This window comes from Galeopterus variegatus, unplaced genomic scaffold, assembly GCF_000696425.1.
Source record: "Galeopterus variegatus unplaced genomic scaffold, G_variegatus-3.0.2 Scaffold712, whole genome shotgun sequence".
Lineage (NCBI taxonomy): Eukaryota > Metazoa > Chordata > Mammalia > Dermoptera > Cynocephalidae > Galeopterus > Galeopterus variegatus.
Window position 1 is genome coordinate 403,316 of NW_007726823.1, and position 10,120 is coordinate 413,435.

Below are 10,120 nucleotides of genomic sequence, written 5' to 3' on the forward strand. Positions count from 1 at the left end.
TAAGTTGATAAGCACTTTGCCACAAAAGAGTCTAATACAATTGAATTTAAGGCAATATCTGTGACTAATAAAAGAGTGTCCCACTAATTAATGCAGGATAATGAACAGTCAAATAAAAGCAAATTACAACCCAATAATCAAAATTAAAATATTTCATAAGTTGATAAGCACTTTGCCACAAAAGAGAGAGACTATGGAAACTGGAGTTGACATTCATAAATTGATACTCAATTTATACTTTTAGTAAGTTAATGCAATTAAAAATATAAGTTATAATATCTATGTTATAAATTATAATATAAATAAGGAGATATATAAACAGTATATGCTTTCACATAAGGGCTGAACCATGATTTTACAGATTTCCTTAGCCCCATAAGGGTAGATAAAGAATTCTAAGCTCCAAATGATTAACTTTCCTATTTTGAGGCAAATGTGGATTACTTTAACAAATTAATCATTCAGAATTTCACAAATTCCTATGAATCAAATTATGAAATTGTCTTTTATAAAAATCTATCTCTTTGGTTATGGTTATATTTTTTATAAGGTTAGATCTTAAATGGAATAGAAGTAAAAACTGCTAAATATTTAAGAAATGCCATATAACATATCTTAAGTGCTTCATTAACATTAAAGTTGCCCATTTATTTATCTATCTAATGTATGTAAATAGATACAATATTTACATCCATTAACACAGACTGACTTTGAAATTACTACATCATTCGATCATTGCTTACTGGTACTAGAGAATGACAAATATAACTAAATACTTCGAAATGCACTGTAAAAAAAAATGTCATGTCCGTATATCTCTTTGACGGGTCTTCATGCATTTAACATTTCAAAACCATGACAGGGATCTTATTTCCAAGATAAATTCCCCTATCTACTTATTTCTTCATGTATTTATTGTGGATCTAACCTTCTCCTACAAGAAATAAATAAAGAGGTTAAGTAGATGCTATCTTTTAACAAATAGTTTCTCCTGACTGTATTACACCTTTATGAATGACAAAATAAATCCCTCATTTTTAAATCTATCATGATGTACATTTAACGAAATTACATCTATGAAACCTCAATATATGTACTGTATTATTCATACATAATAAAAATGTTAAACTAAAGCTTAGTGCCTGTCGTGAAATGTCAAAAGCCAGATAACAAAGAACTAGGACCACCAATTGACTTTCAGAAACCCTCACATTTTACAATTCGCTTTATGAAAATAAATAAGTTCATGCACTGGTCCTTTGAAAAGAACTGGAAATATTACTACTGTAAGCTGCCTTTATAAAGATTAAGACTTCTTCATCAATGGGGTGTTTCCTGGATCTACACAAACTCAGAGTCTCAAATACTGTAAAACACTTGCCTTTACTTGACAAGTCAGTAAGACTTTGTCATCCCCAAGGGATCATAGCTCTCCTTGGGATCTTCAAGAAGTCCATCATGATGCAAGGGCATCAGTGTGTGTTTTGGATGTACTTTAGAAACACCTGAGATACCCACTATACCAAAAACACTGTTCTAGATAGTGTAGAGAAATCAGAGTGTGAAAAAGAGTCAAATTTGGCTTTCAAGGAAATTACAAGCTACTATGGGAAAAAAATCATTCCTGAAAATAAACTCAGTGTCAGGAAAAAACAAAAAAAATGTAAAATGCCATCATTAATTTAAAAGAAGAGCAGCTAATAGGGCAGGGCAGATTCGAGAAGCTTCTCAGAGGTGGCATTAAATTTAGACATTCAAAGATAGGTGACAACTGGAAATGGAGGGCTAGCAGGGAGGATTTCGGTGACAGGAATGCACTAGTGCGTCGCAGAGTTGGGAAGCAAAGGTGTTGGCAAAGTCTCACCAACCATGACTTGCAGTAGCCTGCCACCCAGCTGTGGAGATGCCTTTTGCAGTCACAAGGGACGGCGAAGCCCTGTGACTTGCAGTAATTGGATTAAATGTCATAAACCCTTTTCTATCACCACATGGTGGTCTTCTGTAAGAAATTTCTAGCTTAAGCAAATTCACAATATATTAAAAAGACGTCTGTTTCACAAAATTTCGCTAATGCAGAGGATTTTATTGTAGGTTAGCTGAGGGATGTACAAAGATGAGTAACTGACAATCATGTAAAGATCATAATCTACAAGGGTAAATAACACTAGCACACAAAAGAGCTCAGAAGTGCCTGGTACCCAGTGTTCTACTGTAAATAATTTTAGACCAAATGGATGAACTGAACTGGCGATTGAGTTTCATTCCTCCCCTCATCTCCCCAGACTTCAGAGTCAGAATGTGAGAGGTACATATCACAGCAATAGGGGGTCGTTCAGGATGCCTCTGGTTCCCAATTCTCATACCACTTGGTCTTCTCTCCTTTCTCATCTTCTGAGTTATTTTACAAATTGTGGCAGATTTCAAACACAGAAAAGTGCAGAGCTGTGTCTACCACCAAGAATTATGTACAAAGATGATAATAGCCATATTTCCCATATTTGTTTCAGATCCCTTTGGGATTCTAAACATCTTAAATTAATTTTTAAAATTTTAAACATTTATAAGTTAATTTTTAACAAAATGGTATGGTAGGCACCTCAGGGTGACAAATGTGCTTAGCAGAAGGCCATCTCCCAGGGAGACGAGCTGGCTTCAATGCCATGTGCAGGTCTTAGGTACTCCAGCTACTTTACACTTTATAATATTTACCAAACAGTTCAAAATGCCAAATAGTGCTATCAGACTTGGAATGAAAGAGGGCAGTTTGTTACCTTCCTTTAACTCAGTCTTCACTAGATGTTTCTATTGGATACAAAGAGATCTTAAAAGGTTTCAAAAGGAAAAAAAGTCACAAACAAAAGAAATCAAAATGATACCAGACTTCTCAACAGCAACACGGGAAATTGGAAGACAATGTAGGAATGATTTCAAAATTTTGAGGAAAATGATTTTAAAGGTAGAAGGTTACATGTAATACTTTTAGAAATTCCTATCAAGAGGTATGTTTATTACAAAGTTCCTGGGATTGAGATGTCTATTACATTAAAACTTAAAAAAATAAAGCCTGTTTTCATGTGGGTAACTGTGACGTAGAAGTCAATTAAGAGTTAATCTTTTGGCATAAATTTGTATGGATTCCTAAATTAAATAAAGGTTCCTAAAATAAACTCTAAGCATTTTTTTCTAGTATGCTTGATATATTTACAAGAGGTTTCTTTATTCACCGCTGTGTATGACATTTCTTCAATGGCATCCCTGGCAAATGTGGAACAAGTCTGGGCCTTTGTTTAATCTGATAAATTCGAGGGGCAGAGGTGCAAGACGATGTGTTCTGCACATGCCTCTCTGAAATTCTCTCATTATCACTGTAACAATAAAGCCAAGATTAAAATCCACATCTCTAGACTTAGAAATTTGAAGCAAGAATACTAAATATCCTCGCTGTCAACTACATAATAAAAACTAGGCAGCTGGGTGTTGCTAGGCATTATGTGCAAAGTTAATGCTAAAGAATTAGTAGGAAGCTGAATTATGATTATACGGCTAATAGCACTACTTTAATGGATATTTTAGTCTTAGAGAAACTCTGTTACAGCATTTCTCTATTTTTGAATGTCTAAATGGCCAAGTTATGTCAAAATATGTGTCTTGTATTTCGAGTAGCATGTATAACCTTATCTTTCCATATTACTAAAGTCAGTATCCTAAAAGGAGATTCTGGATTCATCTTTTTCAAACTGTATTTTTAAATGCTATTTAAAAAATTTTTAATCCTACTAGGTGGACTATTCATTACATTTATTAGAATTAATGAAAAATCTATACACATCACACTTATATAAAGATAAAGGTATTTTGGTAAAAATCCTGTATAATTTTATTTTTTAATAGTAAGAAGTATCATTACCATATTTTTATGTTGTTTTCTTATCTCTCCAATTCAAGATAATTTGGGAATATAATTGCTTTAGCAATGCTTTTTAAAGGCGAACCTGCCCTATCCCTACACCTTTTATTCTATAAAGTCCAGTCTAGGTATACACCACTGAGAAACTATTGCACATGTCCTCATAACCATGTAAGAAAGGAATTTCTTTTTTTTTTTTCTTTTTGTCTTTTTTCGTGACCGGCAACGGATCGCAACCCTCAGTGTCGCGCCCGTACCGGACCGGGACCAGCAACGGTATCGCAACCCTCGGTGTTGTGCCCACACCTCGCTCAGCCAGTGAGCGGCCGGTCTGTACGTGGGATCCGAACCCTTGGTGGGAGCGCCGCCGTGCTCCCAAGCGGCGCACTGTAACAGTGCACCACCGGGCCAGCCCTAAGAAAGGAATTTCCCCCACCAAATTTAAACAATCTTAAATCCACCAGGCAGGGAGGAGGCAAATAATGGGTTTAATCATAAAAAGGAGCATCACAATGCAGCGAAGATGAATAAACCAGGGCTGTGTTTATCAGCATTGGCTAAAAATACTCAAAAAATGTAACTGAATTTTAAAAAGTAGACAATTGTATCATGTATATAAGTTTTTCAACAAAGTAAACAATATTAAATATATAAATGTTCATAGTCCACATGCAAACACATGCTTGACGTCATAATTTGAGGCCGCTGCCACTGCTGAGAAGAGGGGGCAGGGGAGCAGACGGCACCACAGCACTGTCACCATAGCACTATCATCATAACAAGTGTGTGTGAAGTAATACTGCCATATGTTAACATCTCCCAAAGTGCTTTCTTTATTTTGGAAAAATTTCATAATTCAAAATGAATATTTTAATTATACAAACAATATTTCTTATCTTCTCTACATGACACCTTGGGCCAGTCTCATCAATTTAATAAATCATACAAACTCACATATACAAAAAGCACACCAATGAGCAAGGTCTGGTGTGCTACAAATGAAATTCTAATGAAGGGGTAAACTGACTTTTGTCAAAATATTAAAAAATGCAGTCATTATCTTTCAAAACTGTGCCACACAAAGGTGATGACTGATTCCAAATTGTTATTGTAAAACTAAACTGATGTTAAAACACTTAATTGACAGGTATTTCTTGTCTTTTTGAATAAACAGAATATAAAACTGTGAAAACAATAAAGGCTTATACGATTCCTAGCAAAACAGCCCAATGTACTAATGAATGTTTCAACAATTTCTAAGTTACTCAAACACTACCAATGCACAGGGAACTTCTTTGGAATATAAGCCTCCTTTTTTAATGATTATAATTTAATAATCACATAATAATACACTAAGAGATGAAATGAAGATGATGTGCTCTTTGCCCAGTAGGGTTACCATATGAATTTCTGCAAAGCTGCAAATATAACTGAAAAACAATCACTTTCTTAAATGCAGAAGCACATAAAAAGGCATATAAAGACAGCCACTGAAGAGCAGCTACAATGCTCAATTAATTCGCATGAGTTTCTTATGCTTAAACAGGACCCCAAAGGACAATAGAGCAAAATGAAGACGTTCAAGAAATTCTGCCACAATAACAAACTCAATATCTGTAAGCACCATAATTGTGAGACGTTTATATTGTTTTTGGCCCAGGAAACATCTGAGTAAAATATACAATACTGCTTTTAGACTTAAAGTACTCTTTCATGCCAAGCAGGCACTGAAACCACATTAGATATCCTAATATTATTTTACTGTAATGCTGTTCATCTATTTCTATGAAGTTACAAAGTACTGTATCATGCTTACTAAATTACTTGGAAAATAAAATTTTCTCACTATTTTCTCAAAATTGAATAATCAAAAAGTTATAGACAGCTACATAACAATAACTGTATTAAAACACTCAGGATCATCTTTGACTATCTCTGTCCGAATATTTGTGTGTGTGTGTATATGTGTGTACAAAGGCTAAATAAAAACTTCGTTTCAACTAATAAAGACATATCCTAAACCCAAAAATGTTCCATGATAATATTCATACCTAGATTATTCAAATTAGGCTAGACGTTGAGGATTACCTGTTTCAGATTATATATAAAACATAAACATAATTTATATCAAGAAGCCACAAAGACCTAAGATGAGAAAGCTTTCATTTACTAAATTCTACTCTGAAGGCTCCAGTGTGATTTCTAGAGGATAGCTGGAAAACCTCCCTTGAGGGCTTTTACACAGTTCACAAGGGAGCCTACTACTTAAGCCAAGAGTCTTGAGTGCATTTTTGCCCTGAACAGGTGATAATTAACCTAATTAACAAGCTAGATCCCTGTTAACTAGTTGGAAAAGAAATTTAACCTCACTTATGCCAAAGCCTGTCATTTGTAAACCTCTTTACGTATCATTTAGGTTCTAAAATCTGTGAAATATATTTTTCTGGCCCTTTCAATTCAATTCAAGGCTTGAAAAGCTTTTTGCCAAAATAACTTCTGGGAGGAGCATTAGAAGAATATTAACCCCAGATTGCATTAGTCTACTAAGAACCAAGAGAATGACTCATTCTAAAGAAAAACATTCAAGGATTACAACTGCTGTGCCCTCAAAGATATGAATTCATCTTTCAAAATCTCATTTCTATGAAATTTTTCTTTGTGAAAGAGATGATAAACTCTGGCCCAACCAAAACCATCATATTCAGTTTAGCTGGAATTTCCCCCACTATGCCACATGCTCTGTGTCCAATACTCATCAGTGCAATAATATTTTAGATCAAGGGTTAGGAAACTCTATGTAACGGACCAGATACTAAATATATTCAACTTTGAGAGCCATAATGTCTTTGACACAACTACTCAAAACTGCTGATGTAGCACAAAAGCAGTCATAGACAACATGTAAACAAATAAGTATGGCTGTGTTCCAATAAAACCTTATTTACAGAAACAGGCAGTGGGCCTGAATGGACTGCAGGCTGTAGTTTGACAATCCCTGGCTTAGATGATAGGTTATATCCACCCACACCTTCACCCCCAGGACACCCTAGCCACTATGGGGTAAAAGAACCCAAATCGAATGCTGCTGGCAAACAAAGGTCGACTAAGCCCCCTTTCTGAGGGTTTGAGAAGGTTTAGTCCTGAAATACTTCATGTTTCTTGCAGAGCTTTAAAGCTACATCATGAGAAGAAAAGGTGGTAGGAATTATACTGCATATGAGACCCATTCCAGTCACAGGCTGTCCTGTCCTTTTCAAAACCACCCCTTTCAACTGGATTGCAGGGCTGGAGGGCTTGAAAAGTTGAAACAATTTTAACTAACCACAGAAGTCAAGTCCTGGAGAACAAGACATATATTAAACTGCCACAGTCCTATCATCTGGACAAAATGAAATTTTATTGCTTCAGGTTAGGTAAGAAAACACTAGATTATGTAAGGAAAGTTAAAATAGAATTTACAAATATGGGACTAATACTAGTGTTTAAAGAACATATAAAGAGAATTTCTTTTAAATCATTGTTCTTACTGATATAGATAATTTGAGCTAAAATTAAAAAATGCATTTCAATCCTTATTTACATTTTCATCTTAAATGCCTTGACTAACTTTCAATCTGTGGATGTTTATGACACAATCCTGACAATCTTCAAATTATTATAGTTCAGCTACTTCTGTATCAATCAATTGATTAAAAAATTATGTGTTGGGACTTACCGTGTACCTAGCAGTGACCCACGCTATCTACAAAACCTATAAGTAAATAAAAGACATCTATTCTTCCCCAAAAGGAGCCTATAATTCAATGTTCAATACTAATGTCAGTGAAATAATTAGAACACAAAAACACCACACTACACAGAATTTTTTTAAAAGTTTTCAGAAAAGTATTGGTAAATATAGATGGAAACATTTGGACAAGGTTGGGCTTCAGAGGAGCCTGAAAGGACAGAACCACCTTACATAACAGACAAGTGTGGGGCCATGGAGTCACAGGAGGCAGCAGGCAGTATCTGTGGGCAGTGAACCCACCCCAATTGGGGGAGGGGGACATACTGCATAGGATGGAAAAATAAAGTTGCATAATTCGAATATATTCACCATATTTAGAAAGGACTGGCCTCTCTGATGGTGACTGCGTGCTTTGCTGGAGCTAGGAAAGGCAGCTTTTCCGAACTTAGGCATTTCATTGTCTTGAACTTTGTCATCATCTTGGCCTTCTAGCATGTCAGGATGATCTAAGGAACCATTTGAGCTCAAGGTAAGATTAGCTAGGAGGGTTGAGATGTATTGCCCAGTAATCTCAGAGTTCAGTACAAAATTGACCCTTTCTGAGACCTCAGTCCGAAAAGCAGCAGTTACAGTACACTTCTAGAGTAAATATCTGGGGGCATTTGTGCACTGGAGCATCACCAAGACATGAGACTAATTCCATGTGGACGCTGTAGAACCTGATAGGCATCACAGCTTGCTTTAAATCATGATATTCAGACATACAGATATATCAAAAGATCATGCTGTAGGGATTTGATTAGCATAAAAAACAAGTTCTTAGGGTTTTAAAGTTATTATGACGCCACTGAGGGTAAGTAGTTAATAAAATACCGGCAGGCTCCTTAGATTTCTGACACATGCCTCCACCATGAGGTGGTGACGATGTAACTTGCAATGAAACACAAGTAAAACTAGACAACACATACATATTTGAGGTATATTTTGAAAGAAAAAAAATACTAATGAATGGAAGGCAAAGCAATTACTTTTTAAAGTTATTATGACGCCACTGAGGGTAAGTAGTTAATAAAATACCGGCAGGCTCCTTACGTTTCTGACACATGCCTCCACCATGAGGTGGTGACGATGTAACTTGCAATGAAACACGAGTAAAACTAGACAACACATACATATTTGAGGTATATTTTGAAAGGAAAAAAATACTAATGAATGGAAGGCAAAGCAATTACTTATTAGCTTAGCTTCCTTTCAGTACAAAAGTTATATTAGTTATATTAAAAGTTAGATGTGTGCAGTTATGGATTCTTGTTTTCACAAAATAGATTTTCAGGTTCATCTACTTCTAATATATGCTAATTTCAAGAAGAGAAATTCAGACAGGCATCTAAAAACACTGCATATAGATCATTTATACTAATTTTTCAAATCTTCAACACCTCAAACAAAAGACCATGTGGAATAACATTATCATTTATTATATACCTTCCAGCATTCAAAATATTAAACTAAATATCCGTCTAATATAACTAAGTGTATAAGCAAAATCAACTTGAAGGATGTAGGTGATAAAATACATTTATATTTGGCATAAGTATAATGTTGGGAAGCTAAAATAAGAATTAACTGAAGTTTCCAAAATTAGGTAACAATAAAAAAGACTTTTTCAATTATGGGCTGGGAAAAAATAAAAATGTAAGTCCCATAGTTTGTTAGTTTAGACTTTATGATAAAAAGAAAACAAAACCACTTCTGTAAATTGCTACTATCTTTTTATTGAGATTTTTCATATTGAAATGGATTAAAGTCCAAGAAATTACTTTACCTAAGCTAATCACAACTCTTTTGGCCCTGAGTAGGAACACCAGTGAAAGTTACACAATGGTCAGATCCAGTCAAGCACCTGGCCAGCTGCCTTAGCAAGTCCCAAGTGAGCATGGCCTTGCGACAAAGGGACCTGGGAGAGGATGCTGCGAGAGAGGATGTGGGTGTTCACAGAAGGCAGGGCCCTAGTACTTCCTGTCCTCACAGCTGACAGCCTGTCACCGGTAGTGTTCACTGCAATTAAAGATTCTTCTGTTTGCAATGAGTAACCACACAATCACAATTTTAGAGGATATGCTTCTAGGTGTTCAATAATGAAAAGATACTACAGACTCTGGAAACCAGGCCAATTCTCACTAATGGCCTATCTTTGTTTCACATTTCATTTTAATTCTCTATATTCCACAAATATCCTTCATCTTACTGTCAGCTTCTCTGCCACTCTAAGGTGACACCATGCTGTCTCATGTAAGTTGAATTTTGAATTATTTTCTACTTTCCTGTATGTATATTCCCTAAAAAATTCCAAACAATTCAAGGACATCTACATTGATTTTCGATTTTTTGATATCTTTCATAGTGCCCATACTTAGAAGATTATGAATTAAGAAATTATGAAATTTAATAAATTTGTGTAAATAAATTTTATCAAAGGCTCA

The 10,120-nt window shown here is 35.1% G+C and overlaps 1 protein-coding gene across 1 annotated transcript in view; it reads right to left on the reverse strand.

Annotated features, from left to right (window-relative positions):
• The window catches only part of LOC103589677 (zinc finger protein 407-like), a 344,176-nt gene that overhangs the window by 207,905 nt on the left and 126,151 nt on the right, over positions 1 to 10,120 (reverse strand). The window lies entirely within an intron of this gene.